The sequence below is a fragment of the Petromyzon marinus genome, chromosome 64 (assembly GCF_048934315.1).
Source record: "Petromyzon marinus isolate PM22_M1 ecotype Great Lakes invasive population chromosome 64, UKy_Petmar_22M1.pri1.0, whole genome shotgun sequence".
Classification (NCBI taxonomy): Eukaryota; Metazoa; Chordata; class Hyperoartia; order Petromyzontiformes; family Petromyzontidae; genus Petromyzon; species Petromyzon marinus.
In genome coordinates this window covers 3,283,667-3,301,952 of record NC_133730.1, presented here as the reverse complement: position 1 = coordinate 3,301,952, position 18,286 = coordinate 3,283,667, and the positions used below count along the sequence as shown (strand labels likewise).

General features: G+C 46.7%; 1 protein-coding gene across 5 annotated transcripts in view; it reads right to left on the bottom strand.

Moving 5' to 3' along the window:
• Positions 1–16,912, bottom strand: part of LOC116956356 (high affinity choline transporter 1-like) — a 61,305-nt gene extending 44,393 nt beyond the window's left edge. For 2 of the 5 annotated variants that reach the window (XM_032977944.2, XM_032977949.2), the window contains exon 1: positions 16,654–16,912. The gene's annotated coding sequence lies outside the window, so the exon portion shown is untranslated. Of the gene's footprint in view, positions 1–710; positions 1,266–16,653 lie in introns of those variants that run through there. The other 3 variants (XM_032977946.2, XM_032977945.2, XM_032977952.2) reach the window with 2 other exon arrangements.
• Positions 16,913–18,286: the final 1,374 nt, after the last annotated feature.

Sequence of the window (18,286 nt, the reverse complement as noted above, 5' to 3'; positions counted from 1 at the left end):
TGCGGTGCGTAAACGTCGCCACTGGGGAGACAAAGGCGGCCGGGCGTGGTTGCTGGCTAACCACCCCCCTTAGTGTGCCGTTCCGGCCTTCACAGGTGCTGCTCGCTAACAGCACTTGCCCAAAGAGTCTGTTCAGGCTATACGGGGGAACTTTTTACCTTTGTATGGATATCGGTGGTGTCCCGGTTAGCGCCCTGTATTACGAACCCGGCGACACGAGTTCGATTCCCGTACACGGCCAACACCATGAGTGACGATGATCTGAACCGGTCTTGGGCCTCCCCCTAGGTCGACTCGGCCTTAAATTAGTACCCAGTGCGGTGTGTAAGCGTCGCCACTGGGGAGACAAAGGTGGTCGGGCGTGGTGCTGGCCACCCACCCCCTCGTATACCGTTCCGGCCTTCACGGGTGCTATTCGCTAACAGCACTTGCCCCCCCAAAAAATATTGCTCAGGCTATACGGGGGATCTTCGCCTTTTGCGTGTGTGGTTTTTTTGTTTGCACGTAGATCCTAGGGAGCAATCCCGTGGCAGGTGAATTTCCAGCACGTGCTGGCGGTACAGCACTTGCCCCAACAGTTTGTTGAGGCTATACCGGAGGGTGGGGGGCTTTGCCTTTGTCGTGTGCGCGCGCGCGCGTGCGTGCGTGTCATTTTGTTGTTGTTGTTGTGTTTGTTGTGGTTGTTGTGGTTGCACCGCGCGCACATTTACCTACCAGCGATGGGACGCAGTGGCCGTTCTCGCTGCGGGGGGGTGGGGGGTGGCGGTGGTCGATCCGATGCGCGAATCGTGAGCCTCGCCGTGCGGCTCGCGCGACGGAAGCCGTTGCGTGGACTCGTCAACGAATTGGCGAGTTGCTGTGTTGGTGGACGGCCAGAGCCGTGTCCCAAGGGGTACGGCGAATCGGAGCGACTGCCCCCAAAGGAGGAAGCTCGCCCCCAGCCCAATAGCCTCCACGTGCTCCCACCCCGCGTGCCACCCGTGTGGCTGTACTCGACCTTGTGCGGTGGGCGGTGCAAGGAGTAAGGGCAGTGCCGGATTAAGCGATTTCGTGGGGGGGCAGTGGTAAATGTTATTAAGGGGCCCTAAATGAACCAAAAAAAAACCGTTGACATTAAACACACATTTTTTTTACTTGCACCTGATGATGATTGCTTGTGTTGCGATCGAAACGGCGTGATATTTTTTTATTCTTATTTTTTCTTCTATCTACGTGGCTTTACCGAAAGACCCATAGAGTAAATTTTGATTTAAAGCTTTCGTGACTGCAGTAATTCATATTCTTAGTTCTTTCGGTAAAGTCACGTTGAAGGGAAACAACAAAATAATAAAATATATTTTTAATATCTTGTTTATATATTTTATTATTTTGTTGTTTCCCTTCAACGTGACTTTACCGAAAGAACTAAGAATACCCATATAGTAGTAAAGTAATTGTATTTTTCCGTTTGCTATACAGCCAGATAATACGACAATCCGCTAACCTTAAACACCCGGTCGTTCGTTAACGTGGAAGGCGGTATAGTACTATAGTAATGGAGCAAGTGCAGAATCACTGAAGCGGAATTGACAGCTTGAAAGCATTTAGCGCGGGGCCCTTGAAAGTGCGTGGCCCGTAGCTACTGCCTATGTAGTAGTAGCTACTACATAATTAGTAGCTACTATATAATTATAATTAGTAGCTACTGCTGCGCCTAGGATAATTAATCCGGCACTGCGTACGTGAAATGAAACATTAACGTGAACAACCTACGGACGCACAAGCCGTGTCTGACGTTGCAGACGCTCGGCCTGTCGCAGTAGCTGCTCAATTCGTGGTCTCTCTGCACGGATTCGATCGGTGCCGGCCGCTCCACGCCGCGAATTTAAATCCGTGGCGCGTTTTGTGTCATGCGTTGTATACTGTATTAAGTTGATTCTAATATGTTTCAGTCGTTAGGGATTGCAAGGAATGCGTTTAAAGCACGGATTGAACCACAAAGCTCTTTAGCGCGGCTAATCCCACACACACAAAAAAAATGTACGGAGTTGATTTTATTTATTTAAAAACAAATCTGAACCCCTCCCCACCACCACCCCCCAAGTCCATTTGGACTTTGTACAAATTGAAATTTCATCGCGGGAAAATCAGGACGCGTAAGGCCAACATCGCGAATTCATTAACCACACTTGTCCCTCACTATAACGCGGTTCACCTTTCGCGGCCTCGCTGTTTCGCGGATTTTTTTTAGTGTAATTTTGCGTGCTTTTTTTTCCTGCGTACAGTATGAACGCGCATTGTGTTCGGCGTCCTGATTGGCTAAGGGAGAACCGCACACGTGTTCGGCGTCCTGATTGGCTAAGGGAGAACCGCACACGTGTTCGGCGTCCTGATTGGCTAAGGGAGAACCGCACACGTGTTCGGCGTCCTGATTGGCTAAGGGAGAACCGCACACGTGTTCTGCGTCCTGATTAGCTAAGGGAGTACAGAATGCGTTCGGCTAGCCAGATTTACAAAAATGTTTGGGCTTGAAAACAGGTTTTGATTTTTGGTTTAATTTACTAATATTGTACTTATTTTTTTTAAATCTGCGAAAGTTTGAACTTTGAGAGTGTTTAAATAAGAGAGAAATGTGAGAAAATGTTAATGCCTGTAAAAAGTGTATAAAAGTGTGTGGTTAGGGGTTTTACGGCCTTAAAACATGTATAATAATTGTAAAACATAAAGCTGATTACTTCGCGGATTTCGTCTATTGCGGGTTATTTTTTAGAACGTATCCCCCGCGATAAACGAGGGACCACTGCACTTTGATGGCGTTCAGGTGGCCAATAGCCGGGGCCCTCCTTAGGGAGGGCAGTGGTGGTTGTGAAACCCCGGGGCAATCAGCACCCTGCGTGCTCCCGCGACGCCTTCAGACGAAACTAGAAGTATCCCTCTTTGGTTCTATTCGGTAAAGTCACGTAGAAAGAAAATAAATAAAATAATAATATAAAACGACGTTTCGATTGCAACACGAGCAACCATCATCAGGCACTAATGAATGCGAAAAAACAAACATCGTAAACTCAGAACTACAATGCAATACAACACAGGGAGTCGGCCAACACAACAGTCAACACAGCAACCTGGTTGATTACGTTCTTCCAATGATTGCTAAATTTGAAACACAGACACGGAGACACACAGTGTGTCTTGGTGTGTCTCTCCCTCTGTGTGTCTCTGTGTGTGTTCTCTCTCTGCTGGTGTGTCTGTCTGTGTGTCTCCGTGTCTGTGTTTTGTCCCACTCTCAAATTTAGCAATCCACGCATTACCCACAAAGTGCCGGTTCGAAAATGACGCGCAACACCTCGCCGATCCCGTCAAGGAGCATGAACCATCGTCGCGCGAACTCCGCGGACATCCTCGCAGCGGCTTCTGGCTCAGCCATCGAACAAAGGCGGCGGTCACCGCATCGTCGCGCGGAGGCTTTCAGATGCGATTCCGGGGGCCGTCTGGAACGCTCTCTTCCTTCCGATATTAGGAAAGCACTGGGAGCTGTGCACTCCTAATTTCTTCATCTAGATTGACAAGCTCGTTTCTTTAGGGACTGCTTGTCGTCGTGTTTACTTTGTTGTCCTTTCCCCGCACCTCCGATTGGCACGGTTGGCTAACGTACACACGTACGGTACGTACGAACGTGAACTCCACTCTGCTCCACTGACCGCTCCCTCCCATCCGTACACCTTTGCTCACGAGGCTTCGGCCGTTATTTATTGTTGACAATGGAAATAACGCAGTGTCTCTACCTTGACCTTCTTTCACTCATTAACAGCGGACGGTTTAAATTATTACGCGAAGAGTGTCGCCGTGTAATCAGCAGCGCGCCTCCGATTGGGGCGGGTGGCTACGTACGGTGTGAAAGAAGTTCAACGTACATACGCACAGCCTCCCTAGGAGCTGCGGTTAGCGTTTGGCCTTTTGCAATGTAAGCGAGGTGTCGGACATTACATAATTACCAACAAACTCTTCGAGTAATGTCAACTGGAAATGCGTCACCACTCACTGTTCGCTGACTCTCGGGGAGAGAGAGAGAACGACTTAGACGAGCGGGGAAGGCAGCAGTCACGTGGTGAGCGTACGCGACCAACAATTTCCCAAGCTCTGCAGTCCTCTCTATATTAAGGTGTTGTATGTATTGCATTATCTGTTGAACGTCTTCCGCACCGTACGTAGCCGACAGTGCGAGTGAGTCTATTGGTCTCTGTGTTAGTATATGGGTTTCTGTGTGAGTCTATGGGTCTCTGTGTGAGTCTATGTGTCTTTGTGTGAGTCTATGGGTCTCTGTGTGAGTCTATGGCTCTCCGTGTGAGTCTATGTGCCTCTGTGTAAGTCTATGGGTCTCTGTGTGGGTCTATGGGTCTCTGTGAGTCTATGGATCTCTGCGTGAGTCTATTTGGTCTCTGTATGAGTCTATTTGGTCTCTGTGTGAGTCTATGGGTCTCTGTGTGAGTGAGTCTATGTGTCTCTGTGTGAGTCTATGGGTCTCTGTGTGAGTCTATGTGTCTCTGTGTGAGTCTATGGGTCTCTGTGTGAGTCTATGTATGTATGTATGTTGAACTTCTTTTGCACCGCACGGAGCCAATCGTGATAATCGGAGGTGCGGGTGTCTGCAGTGTAATGACACGAAACAATAACAATAAAACAATAATAACAAAACGATAACGCAAAACAATAGCAACGAACGGGCGCCACTTCCCCAGGGTAACATTCCTTTTCTGTCAGCCTGACGCCGATAATTGCCGATAATTACCATGTTTTCCCTGGTCCAACTTTTCATTACCTACGTATATATATAAAAATCTTAACGGATTAACATCATCATCAGCAGCAGCAGGCACGATCAATACACTGCCAGGTTGATCGTATGGCCTTCTCACACCAACAGCATCTCACTCCTGCGCAATGATATGATCTCATCACCCCGATCTCCATGGAGATCCACGCCCCCATAGGCAAATTCTCTCCTCTAATAATAATAATGATGCGTGTTATTAGTATAGCGCTTTGTCCATGCTCAAAGCACTGAACGTTAAAAGGTTTTCAATATTTTACGTACAACAAAAACTGTTACACGAAGAAGAGATGTGTAACGACAGTAGAGCCTGCATGCGGTGTGAGTGGACTAGTGGTCACGGGAGGTAATGACAGGGGAGTCAGTTGTGAGTGTGAAGGGACTGGTGGTCACGGGAGGTAATGACAGGGGAGTCAGTTGTGATTGTGAAGGGACTGGTGGTCACGGGAGGTAATGACAGAGGAGTCAGTTGTGAGTGCGAAGGGACTGGTGGCCACGGCAGGTAATGACAGGGGTATCAGTTGTGAGTGCGAAGGGACTAGTGGCCATGGGAGGTAATGACAGGGGTATCAGTTGTGAATGCGAAGGGACTGGTGGTCACGGGAGGTAATGACAGGGGAGTCAGTTGTGAGTGTGAAGGGACTGGTGTCCACGGGAGGTAATGACAGGAGAGTCAGTTGTGAGTGTGAAGGGACTAGTGGCCACGGGAGGTAATGACAGGGGTATCAGTTGTGAGTGCGAAGGGATTAGTGGCCATGGGAGGTAATGACAGGGGTATCAGTTGTGAGTGTGAAGGGACTAGTGGCCACGAGAGGTAATGACAGGGGTATCAGTTGTGAGTGTGAAGGGACTGGTGGCCACGAGAGGTAATGACAGGAGAATCAGTTGTGAGTGTGAAGGGACTAGTGGCCACGGGAGGTAATGACAGGGGTATCAGTTGTGAGTGCGAAGGGATTGGTGGCTACGGGAATGTTCGAGAAGGAAGCATGGTCAGGTGACGGAAGATGATGGTGGAGTCTGTCGGTGGAGCGAGCGTCCAGAGTCAGTTCAGTTCAGTTTATTTTGGTATAGCCCTGTGAGCCATTTGGCTCTTGAAACAAAAAGACGAACAAGAAAAACATCTTAAAGTGACTATGTGACTGTGCAAACAGAAAATCCATGGAAAAAAACCAGCAAAAATATTCCTGAAAAAAGCACCGTACACCAACGCTGTGTGCAAAAAATCCCAGTGGGATGCAAGTCAAACAACAACAACCACAAAAACTTAGATTAAGGCCATCAGTCTAACTCCGTACTACAACAAAACAAACATGTCCAAACCAAAACACGTTTTCCAAATCACCAAAAAATAAAGCCATAATTGCAACGTAACAGTGATCACAAGGACTGTGACCGAATTTTTACAATAAACTACATAAATAACATGTAACACCAAATCCTAGAGCCATAGCTGGTTGCACGAGTTACTCCACAACAACAGAAGCATCGGTCGGAGTATCAAATTTTTCAAAATAAAGATAATACTCAGCGAGATACGAACAAACCAGTCCGTATGTAATATAGATGCCACGTGAAGAAACAGTGGCATCTACATCGGCAGAACGTGAAGACCTATTGGCATCTACATCTGCAGAACATTCTGAAACCAGTGGCATCTACACCTGCAGAATATAAAGAATCAGTGGCATCTATATCTGCAGAACATGAAGCAGTGGCATCTACATCTACAGAACGTGAAGAACTAGTGGCATCTACATCTGCAGAATATAAAGAATCAGTGGCATTTACATCTGCAGAACATGAAGAACCAGTGGCATCTACATCTGCAGAACGTGAAGAACCAGTGGCATCTACATCTGCAGAGCATGAAGAACCAGTGGCGTCTACATCTGCAGAACATGAAGAACCAGGAGTAAAGTTGGACTTACGAACAAATCTACTTACGAACAGACCTCTGGAATTCTAGATTTGAAGCTTTCGTGACTGCAAGGATCCATACTCTTTGGTTCTATTCGGTAAAGTCACGTAGGTAAAAAATAAAACAACAAAAATCACGACGTTTTGGCCACAACACAAGTGGCCTTCTTCAGGTGAAGGAAATGCTGTCGTCCCGACAGTTCTGTTCCTTCACCTGAAGAAGGCCACTTGTGTTGTGGCCAAAACGTCGTGATTTTTGTTGTTTTATTTTTTTACCTACGTGACTTTACCGAATAGAACCAAAGAGTATAGACCTGTGGAACCTAACTCGTTCGTAAGTAGAGGGGTCCCTGTACACACTTTTTTTTACTGTTTCCTTCCACGTTCTTTGTCAAAATAACGCCACGCTTCTCATCTGTATGCCAGCACAGCCGACGACGCAAATCGATTCTCGCGTTTTATTGTCATAGCCACGTAGGTGTATTACTTACCATTATATTACGTTCCGTTTTCCCAAGAGCACTCAATTCCAATCTTCACCCCCCCCCCCGACTTCCCAGCTGCCCTCTCCCCCTCGTCTTCATAATTTAGCTCTCGATCCACCTTCGATTACTGCTGCCCTGGCTATACTGGATACACACCCCCGCTGTGTTTTCAAATTGTTATCGGCCCCGAGAACGATTTAGTTTCGTTTGACAAACTTTTGGCGTCCTCTGGTCTAACACCGTTTGAGACGAGGCTCAGAGGAAAGCTGTCTCTGGTGTGGACCAATCAGTTTCCAAGACAATGCATATATTAGCAGAGTATGTTTTTTGTTTGCATTTTGACCACAAGTATTGTGGTTAATGCAGACGTGATTCCTTGTAAAAGGTTTCAGTTTGGTGTTATAACAACTTAACACCTGTTTTGTTGCTAGAAAAAAGGGGAAAAACCTATTCTCAGATTGTAAATGTTGTGGCTTGGCTTTCCAACACACCGGTGTGCTGTACTAGCGACGAATTGGCACGTTTTGTTTACATGACAACCATTACTAGTTGGCTGTGTCGGATGGTGGCGAGTTTTAACGACAAATTTATATATTTACGCGATCTAACCCACCCCAAAACAACCTCTATTATGGATGATATTGGTCGCGAAAGCCTACGTGTTAAATGGAGAGGTTTATGTTGCTTATCAACAACAGCAGCAGCAGCAACAAACATCGGGCGGTTTTATCTCAGCATCGGTTCAAAATCAAGCCTGACGCTTGCTAAACGAGACACCGCTGAGTGTCCAAAGTGGTCCACAGGTTTTCACTTGGGCCGACTCGACTGCGTTATGGCCAATGCTGCTGAAAAGTTGGCACTCCCGGAAGGCCGTGGGGTCGATGGGGGAATGTGTAAACAACGACAACAAGAAACTTCAATGATTTTTTTAGCTGAGAGAAATATGGGAACGAGTTGTTCCTCACGTCTGATTACACTTTTTTTTGTTCCTGGGTAGTAAGTGTTATTTCCTAATTGCTTATGCCTCAACAGTACAGAAAATGGCTATTATTCTCCACAATCTTTACTTTTGTGACCAGGACAGTGATATTTTGAAATTTACCTATTTTAAATGAGAAAACGGGCGAATTTGTGTATTTTCGTTCACATAAAGTCAGAAAACAACAACATATTAATCAAATTTAACATGTATTTAACTCTAAAGTAATACAAAAATGACTACAAATGATTGAGACACCAAGGCGCACTACCACAGGCAGGACTGGCCACAGCGGACCGAGTTCTCTCTGGGAAGGAACAACGTCAAGTGGGAGCCACTGGTGGACCCCCTGTGGGTGCTAATGCCACCACTGCACTGCAAATTGGGCCTTATAAAACAATTTGTCAGAGCTGTAGATAAGGAGTCGGCAGCCTTCAAGTACCTTCAAGACTTCTTCCCTAAGCTCTCTGAGGCAAAGGTCAAAGCCGGTGTCTTCGTCAGACCACAGATAAAGAAGATCCTGGAGTGCAACGGATTCCCCAAGAAGCTCACTAGTAAGGAGAAAGCGGCTTGGAACAGCTTTGTCGCAGTGGTTCGTGGCTTCCTGGGCAATCACAAGGTCGAAAACTATGTGGAGCTGGTTGAGACTCTGGTGAAGAACTACGGCACAATGGGCTGTAGGATGTCCCTCAAAGTCCATATTTTTGATGCTCATCTTGCTAAATTCAAGGGAAACATGGAAGCGTACTCAGAGGAGTAAGGCTCGCCATGCTCGTCGCTCACTGCTTCGCAGTTCGATGGGAAAAAATCTAGATGAGAATGCAAAAACTGTATCTTTAGTGACGTTGCAACCAAGGCTTTTGTATGCCTTGAGGAAGTTTTCCACCAACTCCCTGTAGTTATCTGCCTTGTTGTTTACAATAAAATTTGTTGCCACTAATTGAAAGGCTTTTCATACCGTCTTTTCCTTGCCACGCAGTGCACTGTCAATGCATTATCTCGAAGAAGTTCATGAATTTGAGGACCAACAAAAACACCTTCCTTTAACTTAGCTTCACTTAACCTTGGACATTTCCCATGGAGGTACTTGAAAGCCGCTTGTGTTTTGTCCATGGCTTTGACAAAGTTCTTCATCAAACCCAGCTTGATGTGTAAGGGTGGTCACAAAATCGTCCTTGATTCAACAAGTGGTGGATGCTGAACACTTTTCCTCCCAGGCTCCAATGATTGTCGGAGTGGCCAATCTATCTTGATGTAGTGGGAATCTCTCGCACGACTGTCCCATTCGCAGAGAAAAGAGCAGTATTTTGTGTATCCAGTCTGCAGACTAAGCAAGAGAGCAACAACCTTCAAATCGCCAAAAAGCTGCCACTGATGTTGGTCATAGTTTATGTACCCCAAAAGTTGTTTCATGTTGTCATAGGTTTCCTTCATATGGACTGCATGACCAACTGGAATTGATGGCAAAACATTGCCATTATGCAGCAAAACAGCTTTAAGACTCATCTTCGATGAATCAATGAACAGTTTCCACTAATCTGGATCATGAACGATGTTGAGGGCTGCCATCACACAATCGATGTTGTTGCAGGCTACAAGATCACCTTCCATGAAGAAGAATGGGACAAGATCCTTTTGACGGTCATAGAACATGGCAACCCTAACATCACCTTCCAGGAGATTCCACTGCTGCAGTCTGGAGCCCAACAGCTCTGCCTCCTTACTCTTGGGTAGTTCCAAATCCCTGACAAGGTCTTTCAGTTTACCTTGTGGTATTAGATGTGGTTCAGAGGTGTAGGATGGGAGAACATCTGGGTCATGTGACCTTCATGGTTCAGGACCAGAAGCTTCATCCTCTTCCTCCTCCTTGTCGGACTCAAGTGAGAATGATTCTGGTGCGTCAGGAACTGACATTCCTTCTCCGTGGGGTACTGGGCGTATATCTGATGGAATGTTTGGATATTGCACAGTCCACTTTTTCTTCTTTGACACACCTTTCCCAACTGGAGGCGCCATGCAGAAGTAACAATTGCTGATATGATCTGTTGGCTTTCTCCAAATTATTGGCACTGCAAAACGCCTATATTTCCTTTTCCTGTTAAACCACTGGCGACGATTTGTTGCACACGTGTTGCAGCATATGTGTGGGGCCCACATCTTGTCCTGATCTCCAATTTTTCAGCCAAAATAAAGGTAATAGGCTTTCTTAACCATAGTGGTTATACTGCACTTTTGTGATGCAAAAGTCACTTCACCACAAACATAGCAGAAGTTATCTGCTTTGTTCACACAAGTACGAGGCATCTCCGCTCTCTTTGGCTAAACAAAAATGTGTCCCTTTGCAAAATCAAACACTGACAAATAAGAAAGCACAACACTATATGATTTCTAGAGCTGATATAGGGCAATTTGTTCAGCAGATGGGTGTAAGCCTCGTTATGATTGCATCATCCTTGACTTCTAGGAATAACATGATGCAATTCATATCATGTATGATGCAATACCAGGTTCAGAATGCATTCGTTCATTGTTTTGCTCAAAAAGCAAGTACTGTCCAAACCAAGTCATAGATGTATTCATAGATCCAGTCAAAGATGTATTTTAGTCATTTCTCATTTAAATTAAGATCCCTTCCCTTTAGAACTCACTTATTTCCGTCATTCCTAAGTCAAGGGTCGTATATACTGACACAGCAGCATATCTTGAAAACTAGAGCTAATCAACAATTTTAAGCATTATTTTCATTCTCAGTGACCCAGAATTAGTAAAGTTGGACTACATTTATTTCGGAAGCATTTCGGCTGTAGACCAGTGTAATCAGTGGCGTAGTGACTACATTATCAGTGGCATAGTAACTACATTGTCAGCTTTGGGGGTGCGGCTATCGGTCAGGTGGGGCCCCAATATTTGATTTGCAGAAGTCTAAAGGTGCAACGTTAAATGAAGGCATTTTCATATAAAAAAAAGTTAAACTGCCTTTTAAATAAATGTTGTTGTTCCTTTACACTTGTTACAAACATATATTGTTGTGGTCACTAGGCGGAGGGAGTTGGGGGGCAAGGCACCCTCTGCCCCCCTCCCCACGCTAATAAGTTGTTAAACTTATTATGAATAATATTACGCTACTGATGTGGTGGCACCTGGGTCAATGAATCCAAAGAGGCTACCAGTCGGCGCAGTGTTTACAGACTTCGTCAGACACCAGTCTGTCAATCAGCTCACGAAACAACCCACCCACCCATCCCCCCCAGCAGAGATCAATATGCCCGTAAATTGTTTGTGAATCACACACGCGCGATCGATGCGTAAGTCTTTTGTCTAAAGACTCTAAATTATTACACGCCGACATCGATATAGCTCAGGGAGGAGAGGGGGAGGAAATCAATGTTATATTTAGTTGCCTAAAGAATTGTTGTATTTAAAGTTTCGCGACTGAGCTATTACACCTCAACAAGGCTGGATTATGGACCAGGCCAGCGTGGCCAGCGCCCCGGGGCCTCGGACTGCCAGGGGGCCTCCAAGCCTCAGGCCACGTGCGGTGCGTGGCCCGAGACTTCTGGAGGAAGTTGAATGCCGGGGCTCTCAGTGCGCACAGCGCAAGCTGACCACTAGGTCCCTGGGTGTTTGTAGCGTGAGCTGACCACTAGGGCCCCCCCCCCAGATCCCTCAGCGCTTACAATGTGAGGGCCCTCCAGACCCCTTGGCGTTTAAAGCGTGAGCTGACCACTAGGGCCCCCGGGCCCCACAGCGCTTACAATGTGAGGCCCCTCGGTGTTTAAAGCGCCAACTGACCACTAGGGCCTCTAGGCCCCTGGAGCTTACAATGTGAGGCCCTTCGGTGCTTAAAGCGCGAGCTGACCACTACTGCCCCCCAGATCCCTCGGCGCTTACACTGTGAGTTGACCACTAGGCCCCCAGGCTCTTCGGTGCATACATCGAGTGGAACACCGGGGCCCCTTGGTACATACAGTGCATGCTTAAAACGAGAGCCTCCCGGAGAGTACAGTGCTTCTGTACAACTGAGCCACTGGCTTGCACGCTACAATATGCTGTGACATGATACAATATTCACCAACAAGTCAGTTAATTCTGCATAACAGGACAGTTTGAAGAGCAAGCCGTTCGTTATTTGACTTACCGTAACTCGCTATCCCTTTATTTTAGATAGCTGCCCATTTTCCCTCGCTAGCTGCCCATATGATGCAGCTTGTTAACAGAAATTAGTTAGCAAGCTGCCATTTTTGCCAACTAGCTGCCCTTACAACCAAATTAGCTGCTCTAAAAAGCCAGCTAGTGAGACCGACAGCTCGTCGTTTGTTGAGAGCTTAGTTAGCCGTTGACAAATTATTAAAAATACACCGCAGTTTTGTGAAACATTAAACAATACATGCCAAAAGCTATCTTTTTTCACGCGCTAACACATATACAAGAGACCCGATCCATACTTTAAGATTAAGGAAAACCCTATTTATTTTTTCCAAAAATCGTCTGTTTTTAGATGCACAGAAGTAGATAATGCTAACGTTGACATGCAAATTGTCGACAACTCTTGCGATATCTTTTTTCCCCCTCCCCATCGATGTGGTGCGGCCTATGTGAATAGTCTCCACCAAGTCATTTCACTGACTCATCAGAAACCTTTGTTGGTTGTTCAGCCAATGAAAAAACATATTTTGAATTTCAAGCAACATCATTATCTCTGTGTCAGGCAGGTATATGACATTTCTTGGTAGGAAAAGCCACAGACGGATGCCTTTTTTTCTTACTTGGTACACCATAGCAATATATTCAGAGACTTTTTAAAAATCTTTTTAGAAAACAACAGCATTTTAAAAGGCTATTTCAACAATCCCTCCTAAGGGCTATTTCTTAACAGCCTTTTTAAAGGGTTAGGGTTATTTTATTTTACGTACTTTTCTATGTTTTTCTTTTATCTACTCAAAGCTGCCTTTAGGTACAAGTTTACTATAAGATCCTGCCACTTAATTGTATTTTTCAACAACAGTATTTGAATGGTGTTGTCATTATTAATATATATTAATAAAATAATGATTTAATAAGTATTTAGATATGCTATAAATATGTTCACATGAATAGCACACTAGTTCTGAAATATGGACCACAAACGTTGGAATCGTGGTGCTTCCAAAAGGAAAGCCAAGAAATTAAAGGAGGCAAGAGAGGCAGTTGTGCTTCAAAGTGTTCCACTCATGACTTAACGCTTTCGTGACTGCAGGAATTCATATTCTTTGGGTCTTTCGGTAGAGTGACGTAGATAGGTCCAAAGAAAATTACAAAAAACGACGACGTTTAGATCGCAACACAAGCGGTCATCAAGAAAGTCTTAGTTTTTTTGTTATTTTTTTGTTATTTTCTTTGGACCTATCTACGTGACTTTACCGAAAGACCCAAATAATACGTTCAACTCATTGCCAACGTCTTTCAAAAGCCCTCTGATAGTAATAATGATGACAGCAGCAGCACTATTGTCAGCTGTGAGGGAGGAACTAGCACTAGTTCAGTTTCCAGTAATGTTGTCACTCCCCCAGAGCCATCCTTGGAAGGTGAACCCTCAACAGCTCATGGTACACAAGAACCATCATTTACAACTCAGGAGCAGTTGGGCGGTTCACAAGAATCAAATCAGCAACCAAGCCATTCCTGGTGCTATGAGGTCACTGACCCTGCATTATGGCAAAGCACTTTGAGTGACATTGTTAAGTCAGTGCTTATTGAAAGAGGAGCAGTCCCCTTCTAAAACCGCAGTGAAAAATACCCAGCTTCAGTCTGAGGTAGAGCGCTTGGTGGAGAGACGAGAAGTTTCAACAATGAACTTCTGAACTGTATATTGCCAAATGGGCAGAAGGTTTCTAGACAGTGGCTACTGTACTCACCCTCACAGGTTGTGTGTAACTGTTATGCATGCAAACTGTTCTCCAGCAAGCTCGGTGGCTTTAGTCAGGGGTTTAGTGACTGGAAGTACTCTGAAAGAATCGGGGAACACGAAAAGAGTGCAGAACACAGATCATGCATGCTTGCCTTGCACTAGAGGACAAAGGGGCAGTGCTATTGGTGCAGATCTCATACAGCAACTTGATGGGGAATGTAAATACTGCAGGGACATTTTGAAAAGAGTTGTAGCAGTGATCAAGGTCTTCGGTGAAAGAGGACTTGCGTTTAGGGGAGATGATAAACGGTTTGGATCAACCCATAACGCTAATTTCCTTGGCATCCTAGAATTGCTATCACAATTTGACCCATTTTTAGCCGAACATATAAAAAAAGTTTGGTGGAAAAGGAAGAGGCGCAATGTCCTATTTATCATCGACAATATGTGAAGAACTCATTGAGCTAATGGGTCAGAAAACTCGCCAAACAATAGCAGATGACGATTCGGGATGCTAAATATTTTTCGATAATTGTCGACTCCACCCCAGACCTGTCACTTGTGGACCAATTGACGTTCGTATTTCGGTTTGTTAACAACAGCGGGAATGTGGTGGAGCGATTCCTGGGCTTTGGGCCAATTGAGAGCCACACCGGTAGAAGTTGAGCAGACTTTATAACCTCTTGTTGCAGCAGCTCTTTCTCCAGCCTCAGCAGTTCTCCTGCTGTGTTTGTCTCACCTGATGACGATTGCTTGTGTTGCTATCGAAACATCGTGATCTATTATTTTTCTACCCACGTGGCTTTACCGAAATAACCAAAGAGTATGGATTCCTGCAGTCACGAAAGCTTCAAATCAAGATTTAGCAGACTGTGTGACTTTGATGGTGGAGGGCCTTGGGTTGGACCTCTCAAACTGTAAAGGTCAGTCAAATGACAATACAAGCAACATGTCAGGAAAATACAATGGGCTACAGGCCCACCTGAAACAAAACAAAAACTATCCGATAGAGTATGTGCCTAGCGCAGCGCATTCACTTAACTTAGTTGGTGTTAACACCTTAGACGGCAGGAGCCCAGAGGCTGACGAGTTTTTTTACATGTAGCAGTCACTGTAGACATTTTGCTATTCATCCACACACAGATGGGGGAAAGTCTTTTGGAAGACAGATGTCAGACTGACATTAAAATCGCTGTCCAGTACTCGGTGGAGTGCTCGGGCAGATTCAACTAAGGATAAATCACACCCACATTAGAGAGACCGTCGGTGGTATGTGCAATGATGATAATGAGAAAAGAGATACTCGAATCGAGGCCGCTGGACTATGTGCTAAATTGTACACCTTAGAGATGGTGTTCATGGCACATTTTTGGGACGTCATACTTGACCAGTTCCACGCTACAAGCATGCACCTGTGGCATTAACACATCTGGAGCAGCACAGCTTTTGTCTTCGTTGAGAGATTTTGGAGTGGGACAGCGAGACCAGTTTGAGGCTTTTGAAAGGGTAGCCTTAAATGTGACAGGTGTCTCTCAGTCACATGAACACGATCTTCAGTGAAAGAGGAAACGCAAAAACATTTGCAGATAAGAGCTCAGAGCCAGGTTTGACACCTGAGGCGAGAGAGAAGTTCAAAATAGAAACATTTTATTTGGTTAATGATAAGCTCGTGGCATGCCTTGAACATCGCTCGAACGCTTACAAGCGTTTGACCAGTCTCTTTGGAGTTCTGTTTATGTCAGATCAGGTGTCTAACAGTGATGTCAGAGTGGAAAAGGTAAATTCGCTCTCCGCTGCATATCCATCAGACCTGTACATAAACTTTGCCAACGAACTCATCAAATTCAAGTCTTTCATGTCTGACTCTGAGGGTGAGAAGTGCCCAACTAAATAGCTTGAGACGTTGCAGGTCACCTACTCTGCAGGCAGTGTTCCTCACTGTTTTCGTAGCACTTCGGATTTTCTCTAACTTTGCCAGTGGCAGACTGCCAGGGTGAGCGGACATTTTCCCTTGCAGGCAGAATACAAAACGAGCTGCGGAGTGGAGCGCGTTGCCAAAGACGTCTCAGCTCATTGCTACTTATGTCAAAAGAGTCAGACCTTGTCATACAGCGAGATTTTTTTTATTGTATAGTGGATGATTTATCGAGGAGGAAGGCAAGAAAGATAACAATATAGGTAAGCGGTGGGCGGGGGGGCTACAAAAACATGTGCCCAGGAGCCTCACGATCCGGCCCTGCACCTCAAGTGTTCACAAACACGTGTTACGCGTGTTGCAGCACTCTAAGTCGACGTATTTAAAAAAAAAGGACGTGAAGCATTGCTGGCGTGCTTAGAAGTACGCACGAGGCAGCAATTTCTTTCTCATCGATCGAGGCGGAACGCACCCATCCATCACGCGTGCCTATCGCGGCACCGCGCGGCATGAGAATGTGACAACATGCTTCATCAATCAAACGTTCTCCGTTTCAAATTCCACGCGTGGCCGTTTGAACAAAAGATAACGACGACAATAATTTTCGCAAACACGTAAATAACCACCAAATAGTACATTAAAGTATATTTTTGTACGTACCTCGTCAAGTCGAAAAGCATTCGGCAAGCAAAAAAGAAATGTTCAACGCGTTGCCAGAGTCACCGATCCTCGCGCGGCGCGAGAGAGAGATGAGAGAGATCACGCGATTAATCAAATGGCAAGCGAAAGCCACAAAGCGGTTTGGCAACTTTTGATCAGAGGACCGATGATCAAGACTGAACGTTTCCAATGATGAAGAGAAGGAGGATGAGGAGAGAAGATGAGGAGGAGGATGAGGAGGAGAATGAGGAGCAGGATGAGGAGGAGGAGGCTTTTAATGGGTGGATTGAGTGCACCGTAAACTACCAACAACAATCAATCAAGTTCTCTAATTACGGACTGCAGGGCAGCCCCATTCTACAAACGGGGTTATCTTCCTCCCCTACTCCCACCACCCCCATCGTCACAGTCTCCTCCTTCTCTCAACCAATCTCCCCTCACTCGTTACGTTACGGCATCGCTTCACCCCGCCTCTGCTGGTGACTCTCAAACACTCACCACTCACCACCAGCCCCCTGACACTACTCACCTGATGACACGTGACCAGACACTCACCACTCACCACCAGCCCCCTGGCACTGCTCACCTGGTGACACGTGACCAGACACTCACCACTCACCACCAGCCCCCTGGCACTGCTCACCTGGTGACACGTGACCAGACACTCACCACTCACCACCACCCACCTGACACTACTCACCTGGTTACACGTGACCAGACACTCACCACTCACCACCACCCCCCTGACACTGCTCACCTGGTGACACGTGACCAGACACTCACCACTCACCACCACCCCCCTGACACTGCTCACCTGGTGACACGTGACCAGACACTCACCACTCACCACCACCCCCCTGGCACTACTCACCTGGTGACACGTGACCAGACACTCACCACTCACCACCAGCCCCCTGGCACTGCTCACCTGGTGACACGTGACCAGACACTCACCACTCACCACCACCCCCCTGGCAATACTCACCTGGTGACACGTGACCAGACACTCACCACTCACCACCACCCCCCTGGCACTGCTCACCTGGTGACACGTGACCAGACACTCACCACTCACCACCACCCCCCTGGCACTACTCACCTGGTGACACGTGACCAGACACTCACCACTCACCACCACCCCCCTGACACTGCTCACCTGGTGACACGTGACCAGACACTCACCACTCACCACCACCCCCCTGACACTGCTCACCTGGTGACACGTGACCAGACACTCACCACTCACCACCACCCCCCTGGCACTACTCACCTGGTGACACGTGACCAGACACTCACCACTCACCACCAGCCCCCTGGCACTGCTCACCTGGTGACACGTGACCAGACACTCACCACTCACCACCACCCCCCTGGCAATACTCACCTGGTGACACGTGACCAGACACTCACCACTCACCACCACCCCCCTGGCACTGCTCACCTGGTGACACGTGACCAGACACTCACCACTCACCACCACCCCCCTGACACTGCTCACCTGGTGACACGTGACCAGACACTCACCACTCACCACCACCCCCCTGGCACTGCTCACCTGGTGACACGTGACCAGACACTCACCACTCACCACCACCCCCCTGGCAATACTCACCTGGTGACACGTGACCAGACA